This window comes from Macaca mulatta, chromosome 11 (genome assembly GCF_049350105.2).
Source record: "Macaca mulatta isolate MMU2019108-1 chromosome 11, T2T-MMU8v2.0, whole genome shotgun sequence".
Lineage (NCBI taxonomy): Eukaryota > Metazoa > Chordata > Mammalia > Primates > Cercopithecidae > Macaca > Macaca mulatta.
In genome coordinates, this window is record NC_133416.1 from 348,172 (window position 1) to 363,751 (window position 15,580).

At 47.6% G+C, this 15,580-nt stretch overlaps 1 long non-coding RNA gene across 1 annotated transcript in view; it reads right to left on the reverse strand.

Moving 5' to 3' along the window:
- Window positions 1-14,688, reverse strand: part of LOC144332722 (uncharacterized) — a 45,849-nt gene extending 31,161 nt beyond the window's left edge. Inside the window, exon 1 of the long non-coding RNA XR_013400751.1 lies at window positions 12,434-14,688. This is a non-coding gene — a long non-coding RNA (uncharacterized LOC144332722). The remainder of the gene's footprint in view (window positions 1-12,433) is intronic.
- Window positions 14,689-15,580: the final 892 nt, after the last annotated feature.

A 15,580-nucleotide genomic window follows, 5' to 3' on the forward strand; every position in this document is an offset into this window, starting at 1 on the left:
ATCCCCATTCGCGGTGTTAAGAATGAGCCAGCCTTTAGAGGCCATGTGGTCTATACTTGAATAGAAAATGTTCCAGGAAACTAAAGATTCCAATGCGTGCACTGAATTCCTAACCATTTGAAACCCAGGCTCCTCATCTATACACGAAGAACAACGCTCTCTCCTGGGAAAGCATTTCAGAAGGACGAAAAAGGATCCACATGAGAGCAGCTGAAAACTACAAGGCATCATGCAATTATAAGCCTTTTTCTATATCTTTGTTTCAAGGAATGTCAGCATTCTAAATATTGCAGTTCATCCCACATCACCTTTCAGGAGCAAATCATAACGATCAAAAGTATCAGCAGAATCACTACCAGCTCAGTCGCCATGTGCTTCTTCTTCCTGCATGACAATTCCTGCAGAACGATGGGACCATCCAAGAATGGCTCCCTGCCATCATGTGCCCATTCTCCTTCCCCAGGGGGCTATTCCTGTACTCACGGGGCATGGGAAACCTGTATAACGCCACCAGAAAGTCCTTGTTTGACTTACACACTTCCCAGAAGGGCTGATTTTATCCAGAATCCTAACTGTGTCAAACACTAAACCTAAGAAATCATCAAGAAACCAAGGAAATGTAAGGCCATGTCCTGCCCCGGGTGCATGGCTACTAGGGGAGAAATAGAAAATGAGACATGAAAGGAAACTTTTAAGATATTCAGACCATCACTGGATGATTCCAGGAACCCATTACAGATCATTGCTGTTCCTAATAACAGGAAAGAAATTCTAAAATCCCAACAGGCATGGTGAGTCCCTCACTTGCATGAAGTCAAAATAATAATCCATCACTCTCTTCAAAAGGACAAAAGAAAAACTCTACTTCCTCTTCATATTAATTTGTGTACAAGCGACTTAAGTGAGAAAATCTTAATGTCTGGACTGGGATATCAATAGCAAAATAATCCCAAGATTCCCAATTAAAAGATAGAGACGGCCTGAATGAATTTAAAACAAGAAAAACCGACTATATGCTGCCTACAAAAAACACAGTTCAGCTGCAAAGACACACATAGACTAAATGTGAAGGGATGGAAAAACACATTCCACATTAATGGAAATCAAAAGTAAGCAAGAGTAGCCATATTTATTTCAGATCAATCACAATTTAAGTCAAAAACTGTAAAAAGGAGAAAAAAAGGTAATTATATAATAAAGAGATCAAAATAGCAAAAGGATATAACAATTACGAGTATATGTGCACCCAACAACAAAGCACTCAGATATATAAAGCAAATATTAGTAGATCTAAATGGAGAGAGAGGTCGGGCGCGGTGCCTCACGCCCATAATCCCAGCATTTTGGGAGGGATGTGGAGGCAGGTGGATCACCTGAGGTCAGGAGTTTAAGACCAGCCTGGCCAATATGGTGAAACCCTGTCTCTACTAATACAAAAAATTAGCCCAGCATGGTGGCACATGCCTGTAATCCCAGCTACTTGGGAGGCTGAGGCAGGAGAATCACTTGAACTCAGGAGGTGGAGGTTGCAATGAGTTGAGATTGCACCTCTGCCCTCCAGCCTAGGCAACAAGAGCAAAACTCTGTCTCAAATAAATTTATATATACATATATATGTATAGAGAGAGACAGGGAGACACCAACACAACAATAGTAGGAGCTTCAAAATCCCACTGTCAGTACTGGAGGTCATCTAGACAAAAAATAACAACAAAACATCAAATTTAAAGTCCAGTGTAGACCAAATGGACCTAACAGACATTTACAGAACATTTCATCCAACAGATACAAAATGCACATTCTTCTCAGCACATGGAATATTCTCTAGAATCCACCACATGTTAGGCTACAAAAGAATTCTCAATACATTTTTTCTAAAATTGAAATAACATCTAGGATATTCTCAGACTCTAACAGAATAAAGCTATAAATCAACAACAAGGAACAGACACTTCTCAAAAGAAGACATTTATGCAGCCAATAGAGACATGAAAAAATGCTCATAATATAGAATGAGACCACCACTTCTCCTGTTGTCTTTCCCAGCTTTTCCCCGTCTCCCCTTTTCCCTAGTTTATAAGACAGGAGAAGGGGGAGAAAACAAAAAGTTAGAAAGAAACAGAAGGAAGATAAATAGCTAGAGGACCTTGGCACCACCACCTGGCCCTGGTGGTTAAAATAATAATAAAAATATTAACCCCTGACCAAAACTACTAGTGTTATCTGTAAATTCCAGACATTGTTTGAGAAAGCAGTGTAAAACGTTTTGCTCTGTTAGCTGATACATGTAGCCTCCCATCATGTTTTGTCTGAGGCTAGTCCTGCTACAATAATCACTCGCCATCAGAGAAATGCAAATCAAAACCACAATGAGATACCATCTCACACCAGTTAGAATGGTGATCATTAAAAAGTCAGGAAACAACAGGTGCTGGAGAGGATGTGGAGAAATAGGAACACTTTTACACTGTTGGTGGGACGGTAAACTAGTTCAACCATTGTGGAAGACAGTGTGGTCATTCCTCAAGGATCTAGTACTAGAAATACCATTTGACCCAGCCATCCCAATACTGGGTATATACCCAAAGGATTATAAATCATGCTGCTATAAAGACACATGCACACGTATGTTTATTGCGGCACTATTCACAACAGCAAAGACTTGGAACTAACCCAAATGTCCATCAATGACAGACTGGATTAAGAAAATGTGGCACATATACACCATGGTATACTATGCAGCCATAAAAAAGGATGAGTTCATGTCCTTTGTAGGGACATGGATGCAGCTGGAAACCATCATTCTCAGCAAACTATCGCAAGGACAGAAAACTAAACACCGCATGTTCTCACTCATAGGTGGGAAATGAACAGTGAGATCACTTGGACACAGGAAAGGAAACATCACACACTGGGGCCTGTTGTGGGGAGGGGGGAGGAGGGAGGGGGGAGGGATAACATTAGGAGATATACCTAATGTAAATGATGAGTTAATGCGTGCAGCATACCAACTTGGCACGCGAATACATATGTAATAAACCCGCACATTGTGAACATGTACCCTAGAACACAAAGTTTAATTTTAAAAAAAATCAACAACGAGGAGAACTTTCAAAACTGTATAAATACATAGAAATTAAACAATATGCCCTTGAATAGCCAATGGGTCAATGAAGAAATTAAGAAGGAAATTTAAAAATTTCTTGAAATAAATGAAAACAGAAACACAACATATCAAAGTTTATGGTATACAGCAAAAGCAGTATTAAGAGGAAAGTTTATAACAATAAACTCCTACATTTAAAAAACAGATTTAAAATAAACAACCTAACAACGAACTGCAATGAGCTAGAAGAGCAAGAACAAATCAAATCCAAAAGTGGTAGAAGAAAAGACATAACAAAGATCAAAGAGGAACTAAATAAACTTGAAACTAACAAATATAAAAATGAAGAAAAAATGTTGGTTTTTTGAAAAGATAAATAAAATAGACAAACCATTAGCTACACTAAGCAAACAAAAAGAAATCCGAAAGAAATAAAATTAGAAACAGAAAAGGAGAATGACAGTTGATACCACAGAAATACAAGGGATCATTACAGACTATTTTGAACAACTATATGTCAACAGATTGGAAAACCTAGAAGAAATGGATAAATTCCCGGACACGTACAACCTACCAAGATGGAACCAAGAAGAAACGGAAATCCTAAAACAGACCAATAATGAGTAACATGTATGACTAAGTAATAATAAAAAGTCTCCCAACAAAGAAAAGCCCAGAACTAGGTGACTTCGCAGCTGAATTCTACACATTTTTGTTTCAATTCTTCTCAAACTATTCCAAAAGTATTGAAGAGGAGGGAATCCTGCCAAGTTCATTCTTCAAGACCAGCATTACCCTGATACCAAAATAAGACAAGGACACAATAAAAAGAGAAAACTATAGGTCAATATCCCTGATGAACACAGATGCAAAAATCCTCAACAAAATACTAACAAACTGAATCCAACAGCAAATCAAAAAGATTATACACCATGATCAAGTGGGATTTATCCCAGGATGCAAGGATTGCTGAACAAACACAAATCAATAATCATGCTACATCACATCAACAGAATTAAGGACAAAAACCATAATATCATTTCGATAGATACAGAAAAAGCATTTGATAAAATTCAACGCTGCTTCATGATAGAAAGTCTCAACAAAAGAGGCACTGAAGGAAAAATACCTCAACACAATAAAGGCCATATGTGACAAACCCACAGCTAACATAATGGGGAATGGGGAAACACTAAGAGCTTTTTCTCTGAGATCTGTAACAAGACAAGGACGCCCACTTGTGCCACGCCTATTCAACACAGCACTGAACGTCCTAGTCAAGAGCAGTCAGGCAAGAGAAAGAAATCAAGGGCACCCAAAGTAGAAAGGAGGCACTCTAATTGTCTGTTTTCAGACAATGTGCTCTTATATATTAAAAAAAAAAAAAAGACTCCAGCAAAAATCTCTTTGAACTGATAAACAAATTCAGTAAAGTTACAGAATACAAAATCAACATATAAAAATCAGTAGCATTTCTATAGACCAACAATGAGCCAGTGAAAAAAGAAATCAAGAAAGCAATCCCATTTAACTACAAAAATATAAAATAAAAATAAAAATACCTCAGAAGAAATCTAACCAAGAAGGTTAAAGATCTCTATGAGGAAAACGATATTCTACCCTCGGAAGGTAGAACAGTGGCTTCTAGAGACAGGAAAGGGCGGCGGGAAGGCAGAAAGGGAGAGGTTGTCTAATGGATACAAAATTACATCTAGATAGTAAAAATAAGGGTTAGTGTGCTATAGCCTTGTAGGGTGACTATAGTTTACAATTTATTGTATATTTTCAAGCAGCTAGAAGAGAGGATTTTAAATATTCCCAGCATTAAGAAATGACAAATGTTTGAGATGATGGACATGCTAATTACCCTGAGTTGCTAATTACACACGAAAAACATGTATTGAAATATCATACTGTATCCCATGGATATGTACTATAATGTGTCCATTAAAAATAATAATTGTTAAAAACCCAAGGGTCATTTCTCATGTGTCCTATGTCAGTGTTGTGGTCCATTGGTGGAGACCTAGCCATTTGCAAGTAAGACTATAGTCACTTGAGCTGAAAGCAAATGAATCGTCACAAAAATTACCACTGGCACCGAGTCTTCTTTCCAGAATTTCCTGCCCACAGCACTGCCACAGTCACTGTGGGCAGGAAAGACACACTAGCACCCAAGTTTCAACCCCAGTACAGTTGATGCTTTTATTTCTCTGGTTTGGAATAGGTGTGTGTTCATAATTTACGTTTACTCCAACTGTCCCCTTGCTTAAATAGCTTCTTAAGGATAACTTCCTCTTACTAAATCCCAACAGCTTCTGAGCATCCGTTATATTCTCCAAAGTAAATAAAAAGAGAAAACGTGTTGAAAGCCTGATAATGTTCACTTAAGAATCCAGCATGATGTACAGCTTGAAATGGCTACTCCACCTTGTTCCTTTACATGACTTTTAAAGTAGCCCCAGTTATTATACATAATTGAGGTCATAATTTCTGCAATACCATTAGGTCCACAAACGGTAGGGCCAGAGGACTTCAAAGTCTGTCTCCGATTTTTTTTTTTAAAAAAAGGGAAAGCTCATGAGAGTAGGTAATGAAAATAAATATTCACACAACTCGGAACAGGGGATGGTGAAACATAAAACTCCAGCCTGGCACAGGTGTCCAGCCAGTGAGGGTGGGGACACAGACTCATAGGGTCCCCACAATCCCTCAAAAATGCCACAGACAGGTGGGTGGCCTGAGACAGAGCCAGGCTCCGAATTCCGGGAGCTGTCTGGCTCATGTGCACCTCATGTGGTCCACACTGCACGAGGATGCCCAACGTCACCAGTCCCGGTGCAGAACACAAGAATGCCCCATGGCATGAGCCCCCGCTGCACAGCATAGCCCGAAGGTGCCAGCTCAGACTCCTACACACGCTGGTCACCAAGGCACTGCCCTCCAGGAAGGAGGACCCCAGAGGTCGTGGCAGGGTGAGGTTCTGCTCTTCATCATCCGCGAGCAGAGGGGAAAGTCCCAGCAGACATTTGGGGAGCCTCTACACGTGGTTCTGGGACTCTGAGTGGAGGTTCAAAGATGTCCCCAGGTACGCCAGACTCAAACCTAAAAAAGACCCATTCTTCCAGATATGCCCAGACTGGAACCTATATAGGCCATCCTTCCTAGCTTTTCTCTGGAAAAGCAGGCTTAAAAGAGTATCGACTAAAAGGGGCCACCAGGAAGACAGAAGTCCTATCTTTAAAAAAAGATTTTTTTTTTTTTTTTTTTAAAAAGAGGCACTGAGGCTCTGACCCATCTGAGCACAGAGTACATGCTCGGCAGCCTCTGTCAGAGCAGAGCAAGTACACACATGCTCTCCATGCCCTGTGCTCCCAGCACCCGTGCTCCCCGCACCCATGCTTCACACGCCCGTGCTCCCCACACCCGTCCTCTCCACGCCCATGCTCCCTACACCTATCTGTGCTCCCCATGCCTATGCTCCCTGCAGCCGTGCTCCCCGCACTGTGCTCCCTGCGCCCATGTCTGCTCCTCGAGCTCTCTTCCACTGGTTTCCTCTGTACATCCCTCTTGATAGTCACTGTCACTGTCACCTCGAATCACCTGGCTAAATGGAGGTAAAGAAAAAGTCTAGAGTAGCACATTGGAGGACAGAGTGGAAGTGGCTATTTACCAAGCAGGGCTATGAGATGAGCGCATCTGATCCCCATTAATCCTGACGGTCAGTTGATTAGCCCTGTTCAACAGCTGGGGACACTGAGGTGTGGAAGGACGGGCTTGCTTACCCCAGACGATGCTGACAGTGTGGGCCCAGCCCAGTCCCACAGCCACCAGGAGGAGGCTCCTCACTGGGCAGGCGCGGATGTGCAGCCCAGAGAACGCTTGAGACCCTGGCACAGACTCCTCAGGAAGGAAACAGAGAAAGGCCCACAGAGACTCAAGCAGCACAGAAGAAGGTCACCCACAAGTTAAAAATAGATGTTTGTGCTTTACCGTCCCAGAGTGCTAAAAATCCAACCCACTCACACGCACAGCCTGACGTGAGCCTGGCCTCCTGCAGCACTGGGCTAAGCGAGAGACGTACCTGCCTCTCTCCCGACAATAGCAGACTTGGCAGCTATTCTTCAATGTACTTGACACGCTTCTGTGAGGATTAAGCGACACTCTGTCGACACTGGCTAAGTTTAATCCTGACACAGCCAACCATCTAGATCTGCAGTGAACAAACAACTTACTTTGGATGATTCTGCCACTAACAAAGACCCTGAATCTCCCACCAAAGCTTAGTGACACGACTTACCTTTCTGTTTTCATTTCAGGTACACTGGCCCACATGATCTAATTTACCTGCTGATAATGCCTTGGAAAGACCACCAGGGGGCCCCACACCATTTTCAGCTTTAGAGGGATGTGAATTTCCCTTTGATGAGAAAGGTGATGGGGAAATAAAACAAGGATCCAAAACAGATGCCTGTGTGTTTCCTGGGAGTGATAAAGTCAGGAACTGCCTCTGTGTGTCAGGCGAGGGAATAACAGAGACAATGGCACCAACTCCTGAGACAGAAGACCTGATGCATGGTGCAGCCACCGCCTGTGGCCAAGGAAATTCCAGGGAATGTAGACCCCAGTTGTATGGTACAGCCACCATGTGCGACCACAGAAATTCCAGGAATGCAGACCCTCAGTCACATGGTACAGCCACTATCTGCAGCCACAGAAATTCCAGAGAACGCAGACCCTCAGACACATGGTACAGCCACTATCTATGGCCATGGAAATTCCAAGGAATGCAGACCCTCAGTCACATGGTACAGCCACCATATATGGCCACGGAAATTCCGAGGAATGCATACCCCAGTCGCATGGTGCAGCCACAGCCTGCAGCCACAGAAATTCTGGAGAACGCAGACCCCAGTCGCATGGTACAGCCACTACCTATGGCCATGGAAATTCCAGAGAACAGAGACCCTCATTCCCATGGTACAGCCACCACCTATGGCCACGGAAATTCAGGGGAACGCAGACCCTCAGTTACATGGTACAGCTACCACCTGTGGTCACAGAAATCCTGGGGAACACAGACTCCAGTCGCATGGTGCAGCCACCACCTGCAGTCACGGAAATTCCAGGGAATGCAGACCCCAGTCACATGGTACAGCCACCATCTATGGCCACGGAAATTCCAGGGAACATAGACACCAGTCGCATGGTGCGGCCACCACCTGTGGCCATGGAAATTCTGGGGAATGCAGGCCCCAGTCTCTAAAGTATGAACTTCACTGCAGTGAATGTGGAAGAGTTTCTCTCTGTGCAGAGCTCAGTATCCAGAAGGGGAGATGGCCCCAGGAATGCCTTCCTCCTCTTCAGAGCTCAGGGCCTAGGGCTGACACCCTGGGGAGGGGTCCTTGTTCAACAATTGTGCCTGTGGAGGGTCCCCCAACACTCACCGTGCACCTCCTAGGAGCGGAGGCTACAAAAGGGAGCCAGAGACCAAGCTCTGCTCAGACAACAGTGAGCTGATGGCCTTCCACTCTAAGTTCAACAGGGACCCAGGGACCAAGCTCTGCTCAGACAACAGTGAGTTGATGGCCTTCCACTCTAAGTTCAACAGGGACCCAGGGACCAAGCTCTGCTCAGACAATAGTGAGCAGATGGCCTTCCACTCTAAGTTCAACAGGGACCCAGGGACAAAGTTCTGCTGAGACAACAGTGAACTGATGGCCTTCCACTCTAAGTTCCAACTGCATGGAATGTGTATTCCATGAATGCTTGTTAAATGAATGATTCATATAAGGTAATCTGTGCTGACCTTTGCTGGTCTGCTGAATGTGAGCTTCAGAGCATAGGCCTCATTCCTGGAGCAGCCAGCTCTTCCCAGAGCGACGGCCGCTGCAGGGCAAAGCCCAGAGCTTGTCCTGCAGCAACACACTCAGGACCCTGCGCTGGGCACGCTGGGGGCCTCTCCAGCAGAAGATCCCCAGCCCGGACCGTGCAATACCAGTGAACCCCAGGGGAGTCCCAAGTGCTCAAAATCATGTAAATGTCCATTGTGATTTAACATATCAATTTTAGAAGAAAGGGCATATTGCCACCTCTCTCCTCAAACTAGGGACTATAAATCGATCCATCACCCTAACTGAGACTCTGCCTTAAATTCTGCTAAAACTACCATCCAAACACTCAAATTTACATTAGCGTTAAGGGAAAAAAAAAACTAAACCAAACACCTGTAAGAAACGGTCAAGTAACCTGTGATACATCAACCCAAAGATTAAACATGAAAACAATGAAGTAGCAAGATATTAAAAGAATATAAACTCTATGTACATCATGGCCCAAGGTTCTAAAATTACACAGAGACAAAGACTGGAATGGAAGGGGGATACGTTTACAGATACATTTTTTATTTTTTAATTTTTAATATTACTTCTCTAATGTATGATTTGACTAACCAGATAATTCAGCAAAAAATAAAAAAATAAATTGTGCCTATAGATAAATATGTAAAGAATCCTTTTCTTTGATGCCAATGGAATTAGTTTGGGTCTGACCCACAGTCTTCAATCTTTTAATTAAGACACAAAAATCATCTTTCAAGCTGTTAGGAAAAAAAGAAGAAAAAGATTGAAAACCAGGAGCCCAGAAAAAAAGGACTCGCTATGTATCACAGCGTCTCTCCACGCCTCTCCACCCCGGACAGTGCTCCCTCTTTCCCCATTTTCATACCTACTGCACAAAACACTTAGTAAAGAACTATCTCAATTCATGAGTCACACAGCACAAAGGGCCAGTGTCTCTGCCAAACATACCCTGCAGCCCCAAAACGAAGAGGCAACTGGTTCCTTCCTTCCTCAGTGAAGGAAGAATGAGAGGCTGCTGGTTGTCATTTTAAATCTCACACCTCAATGTCTTAGCACTTTCCTGCTTTGTTGGTTTCCAGGGCTTATTAAAATTAACCACCCCCCCCCCCCCGCCGCGGATATTGAAGAAAGAAAGCAGGAAGGTTGTGCAGGCTTCCAAGAGGCAGAGCCCTGCTTCCGCGGCCACCTCTGTCTTTCTACCCACAGCAGCCGGGTTTACCAATTAGTCTCCCTTAAAGAGCAGTTTATGCTCATCGCGAACAAATGGATGCAATTGCTTCTTTTGAGATGCAGCAAGTTTTGGGCCCTCAACAAAAAAAAGAAAAGAAAAGAAAAGAAAAGAAAAGAAAAGAAAAGAAAAGAAAGAAAGAAAGAAAGAAAGAAAGAAAGAAAGAAAGAAAGAAAGAAAGAAAGAAAGAAAGAAAGAAAGAAAGAAAGAAAGAGAAAAAACAGGGCACTGGCACAACAGTCATAACCTCTGCGTGGCACACACACAGAAGGAAAGTTAAAGCCCTGGAGGCGGAGGCGTTCGGAAAGGGAAGGTGGAAGCAGGAAGGACGCCCACGGGATAGAGTGGTCAGAAACAGACCACCTCACCAAAGGGCGCCTTAGACGTTCCAGAGGACAAAATGCCCCTCTTTCCAGGGTAAACACCCATTTGCCAAACTCAGCCAGTGACGGCAAGCAGGAGTTTGCTTTTTTTTTTAAGGCGTCTGAGTAACGATGACAAGAGCAAGAAATGAGCTTAATAATGGGACTGACAGGGCCCCGGGCTGGTGACTCAGCTGATGTGCACAGCATCAAAACCCAGGTTCCTCAATGCGCTCCCTCTGCAGTTCAGGACAGCACTACAACTCACCCCATCAATCACTGCTTAAAAAATCAGTTCTAAAAAAAGACGACCCATTTGAAAGCAGCCGGAGGAGGAAGACAGAGAGTGTCTCACAGAATCCAACCGCTTGTAGCCTCGGAACCATAACAAGAATATGAAACTAGCGGGTCCAGTGTGAGGCAGAACAGAGACGCCGTCACGGCTCTCAGGAGGCTGAGCAGGAAGCGCATGGCTCACGCCCTGCAACGCCCTAAGGGCGCCTGGAGCAGCCCACAGGCCTGTGTCCTTCGTGTGGGTTCACCTTCCTAGTTTCCTGGGTAAATTCAATGTACAGCATTTATTCGCCAAGAAAAGAACATTCAAATCAAACTACTGTCATAACTCTGAAGGGCTCTTAACACTCCAGTCCACACGTTCAAAAGCCCACAAATATCAGTGCTGCCACTGTGCAGGTAACAATGTTTTGGATGCATCATGCACGTAACCAGTAACGACGTTTTCATGTTTTCCGTAGCCATCTCATTCAGGATACTAAAATGATCTGTGACGACTTGATACTTAGTTATCTGTGATTTTCAGATAGATTTAACAAGGCTACCTGGCCAAGAAGGCCTCACCCTCCTGAACCCGGGCACCGGTGCCCCTACGTGCACCCGGGGCCTGGGGAGTGCAGTCTCCACCACCTCTCGCTCTTCAATGTTAAATGTCCTCCCGGAGCGCCTGCGTCGTGGGCCCAGGCTCGGCCCCTCCTGGAGAGCCCTTTCCACATTACAGGACAGGGGAAGCCCAGAGCCCGCGCTGCGGCGCCGCTGACGTCCCGGAGTCCCCGCTTCCTGGTCCTTCCCGTCCGCGGAGGCTGGCGGGGAGGGCCTGGGACCCATTTTAGTTTTCGGTTTTGTCACGAGCCGGAAGGCGACAGCACATGCGAGCGCAGGAAACCCTTTTTTAAAATCTTCCAGCGGAAACGCGAGGGGCTGCCGGACTGCCTCGGAGACGCCAAGCGGGAACCCAGAGCACCCCTGCCGTTTCCCGCATTGCAGCAGCCGGGACCCCGCCCACGCCGCGGGGGGCCCGAGGCGACAGGAGGCCCGCCGGGATCCGGCCGTTTCTTCCTCGACATGCTGGGGGATGGCGTGGGGCGGAGTTGGGGGGCGGGGGCAACTTAAGAAGTGATCGCGCTGTACCCAGGATTCGGAGGGGAAGCCCGGCCCCATCCTACAGCTCAGAGGCAGAACGACCCCGGAAGGTGTTCCAGGCGACCCCCTCTACCAGGCTCAATTTAAAACATAAACCGGAGAGGGTGGAAAGCTCACTATTTTCCGAATGGAGGTTCCTACCGCCATGTTCCTTCCTCCTCCGCCCCACCCGGCAAGGACCCCGGGGCTGCCTTGCCGGCTCCCGCCGCCCCGCAGGTACCCCTGTCGCTCCCGGGCACGGGCTTCTCCCCAGTTCTTCCCATCGCTTCCCCGCTCTTCTCCCCAGTTCTTCCCATCGCTTCCCCACCTTTCCCCGGGTCCTTCCATCGCTTCCCCCTCTTCTGCCCGGTTCCCCCATCCCCTTCCCCTGTTCTCCCCTTCTCCCTCTTCTCCCCTTCTCCGTCCGTCCCTCCCTCGCCGCCCGGAGGGGGGCGCGCACCTTGAGCATGTCCCCCGCTGGTCAGCACGCCGATGGCCTTGCCGGCCCCGGAGAGCTGCTCCAGGAACTTCCGCAAGGAGCCCTTGGGGGCCCGGGAGTCGTCCGCGTCCAAGGCGAGGAGGCCGAGGGCAGCCGCTAGTCCGGGTGCGCAGCAGGCAATGGAGACCCTGCCGGCGCGCGCCCGACTCGGAAACGTTGCCCCGCCCGCGCCCCCGCCCGGCCCTAGCGTCAAAGGGCCTTGACGGGCGGGGCCCAAGCGCACAGGAGGGGCTGCGGGGGTGGGGGCGCGGCTAGGGGCAGGGGCAGGGGCAGGGAAAGGGGCAGAGAAAGGGGCAGGGGCTGGCCGGGGGCGGGTGTGGGCAGGAGGACCTACGCGGGGGTCGTCGTAGGTGGCTGCCGCGCTAGAGGTGGGTGAGGTCGCGGAGGCGGGGGTAGCACCACAAGTGGGCGGAGTCCCTGGGGGTGGGGCCGCGTTGCCGGTGCGCTAGCCTCGCGGGTGGGTTGGAGGACTCTGGTTGGGGCCTTTAGAGATGCCCGGAGCGCCACAGGTGGGGGCAGGGGCAGCGACCGGGGGAGGGGAGACCGCAAGGGGGCGGGGTCACATCGTTCGCTGGGCGGGCCAAGGCAGGGCGGAATAGAACGCCGGGAGCATCTCCCGGGGGCGGGGGGGCAAGGGAGACCGTGAGTGGGCGCGAACGCCGGGGCCGGTGGAAACCCCGCACTTGCGGGGAGCGCCGATGGCGGGGCGGGGTGGAATTGGGGCGCGGAGACCCCACCTGGACGCGGAGGCTCGCGGCAGGCCCGGTAGATCCGGCTGTTGTCAGCGCCGAGCCCGGCCGCGCGCACAGCTTCTTGGTGGCGGCAGGATTCCTCCTGGGGCTGCGCTAGGAGCCTCTGCGCGCGGCTTCCTCGATCCCCGCCCCCACGTTTTCTCTGCAGCCTGAGGTCGGGAAGGACGCACGGAGAGTGGATCCTCCAGGTGGTGGGAAAAGCTGAGCGCGGCGAGCTTAGCTATGACGAAGCTGCGATTTCCCGGGTCCACGGGGTCTGTGGCGCTCCCGGGCCCCCAGCCCGTCCCGTGGGGAGAAGAATCCTTGGGGTGGGGGAGAGTATCGGGGCGCTACCCTCAGAGACGCCTGGGCGCGCGAAAGTCAGAGTGGGACAGGAGGAGGCGCAACGGGACTGACCTGGCGGGGAGGCGGGACGACCCTTCCTCCCTATGGACAGGCGCGCTGCTGTACGCTGTGCCGACCTCGGCTGACTTCACCGGCCAACTCCACGTGCTGAAATACGCACATCCAAAGCGCTGTGCCAGTTGCCCATCCACAGCTTAGCAACCTGGTGCCAGTTACCTGCGATGGGAGAGGGAGCAGCCCCTACAAAAGCACGGGCTTATGGGATCCCGGTTCCTTCAGTGCTCACCCCACGAAGAAGGGCTCCCAAACGGCCCCACTCGAGGGCTTTCCGGAGGATGGTCCTGCGCAGTGGGTGTTTGTTGAACAGATAGGAAACAACAAAAGAGACTAAGAAGAGGTTTGTTCTATGAACCCGGGAAAGTGAAGCAATCGCAAAGGAGAGTCTCACCAAAGGGCAATCCTGGGGAAAAGATGGAGAGGCATGGATTTTTCTTGGATGTGTGCCTCATCCTGGGGCTCATCCCGCTGAGCATCAAATATTCATTGCAAAAGAGGAAAAAAATATATATGCTGCAGACAATGCTGGATGGTCTAATCTCTCCCTTGGCCAGAATTAACGGCGAAATTCCTAACCCCTCGTGGTCCTCAGAATCACCTGTCCTATGCACACCCCCATTAAACCACTGAAGTCCAGTTTCTGGGAGCTCAGCCAGGAAATGTGTAGTTTTAAACAAACCACCTAGGTTATCCTGATGAATGCAAAGTCAGAGAGCGCTGCTCTCATGCAGTGAACCTGAGCATTATTCTATTAATTAAAAGGGAGAGGCGAATCCTGGCTGTCTTAAGGTGGCAGTTGAGTGGCCTTTGCCTTCTGGCGGGCAGAAGAGCAGACCGAGGCTCTAAGCACCTGCACCCACAGTTGGGCTCAGGATCTGTGCTGGAGAATAGAAGGGCTAATTTAATTATTCATGCCTTTTTAGAGCATGTTACATGTGGAGAAGGTGGGCCACACTGAATTTTATTTTAGCCAAATACCCGTTATCTCCTTATACAATTGATATTTTTATATTGAACATTAGGGGATTGGTCATTTGTCATCAAATTGTCTGTAATACAGAAAATGATAGATACAACCTAACAGTTCAAACATGATGAGTTAAATAAATGATGGTAAAAATATGCGCTGCAATAATATTTAGTTGCTGTTACCGCTACAAAGATATGTGTCTACTGACATGGAAATATGTTCAGGACATACAAATAAGTGAAAAGGCAGGCCTAGACGCAGTGCGAGCCTGTGTGTGAGTGTGTGCGTGTGTGTGTGTGTGTGTGTGTGTGTGTGTGTGTGTGTGTGTGAGTCTGCATACATATGTAAATGTTTCTGAGCATTTTATTTCCTTTCTTTTGCTTAGTATAGGCAATGCCATTTTTCTCTGCGATGAACAGGTATTGTTTAGGGAATAGAAATAGCTAATGAAAAACAATAAAATTTAGAGTGTCAAGACCCCCAAGGTTACGGATTATGTTCAAAAGTTTGTCTGTGTATAAGGGCTAGGGTCAGGGTGGTCACTGACGGTCCTCACACATCTGTTCTTATGAGTTTGGCCCATTGCTCAGTCAGTCAGGGAATTAACATATATTAATATATACCTGTAGCAAAGATGGAAAAGAATAGCTATGGCTTTTTTTTTTTTTTTTGAAAGTCATGTATTTCAATGTTGCTACAACTAGAGGTTTTTGTTTTTGTTTTTTTTTAACTTTGGCCTTAGCAATGAATCTTCTAATTCAAGAGGAAGATATTACATGCCGTGCTGACCGTACAGCTTCTACCCAGTAGGACCTGAGGTGTGTGCTTGTTCTTTATTGTCCCTTGACAGATTACTCCAAAGGCCCACACCAGCACACACTTATACCCCAGGAGTGATTACTCCTTGGGCCAGGAGTTCAGGCAGGCTTCACTGGGCCCTCTGCCCCAGGGGCTCTCCAGGGCTGCAGCAGGTGTCTGCCTAGG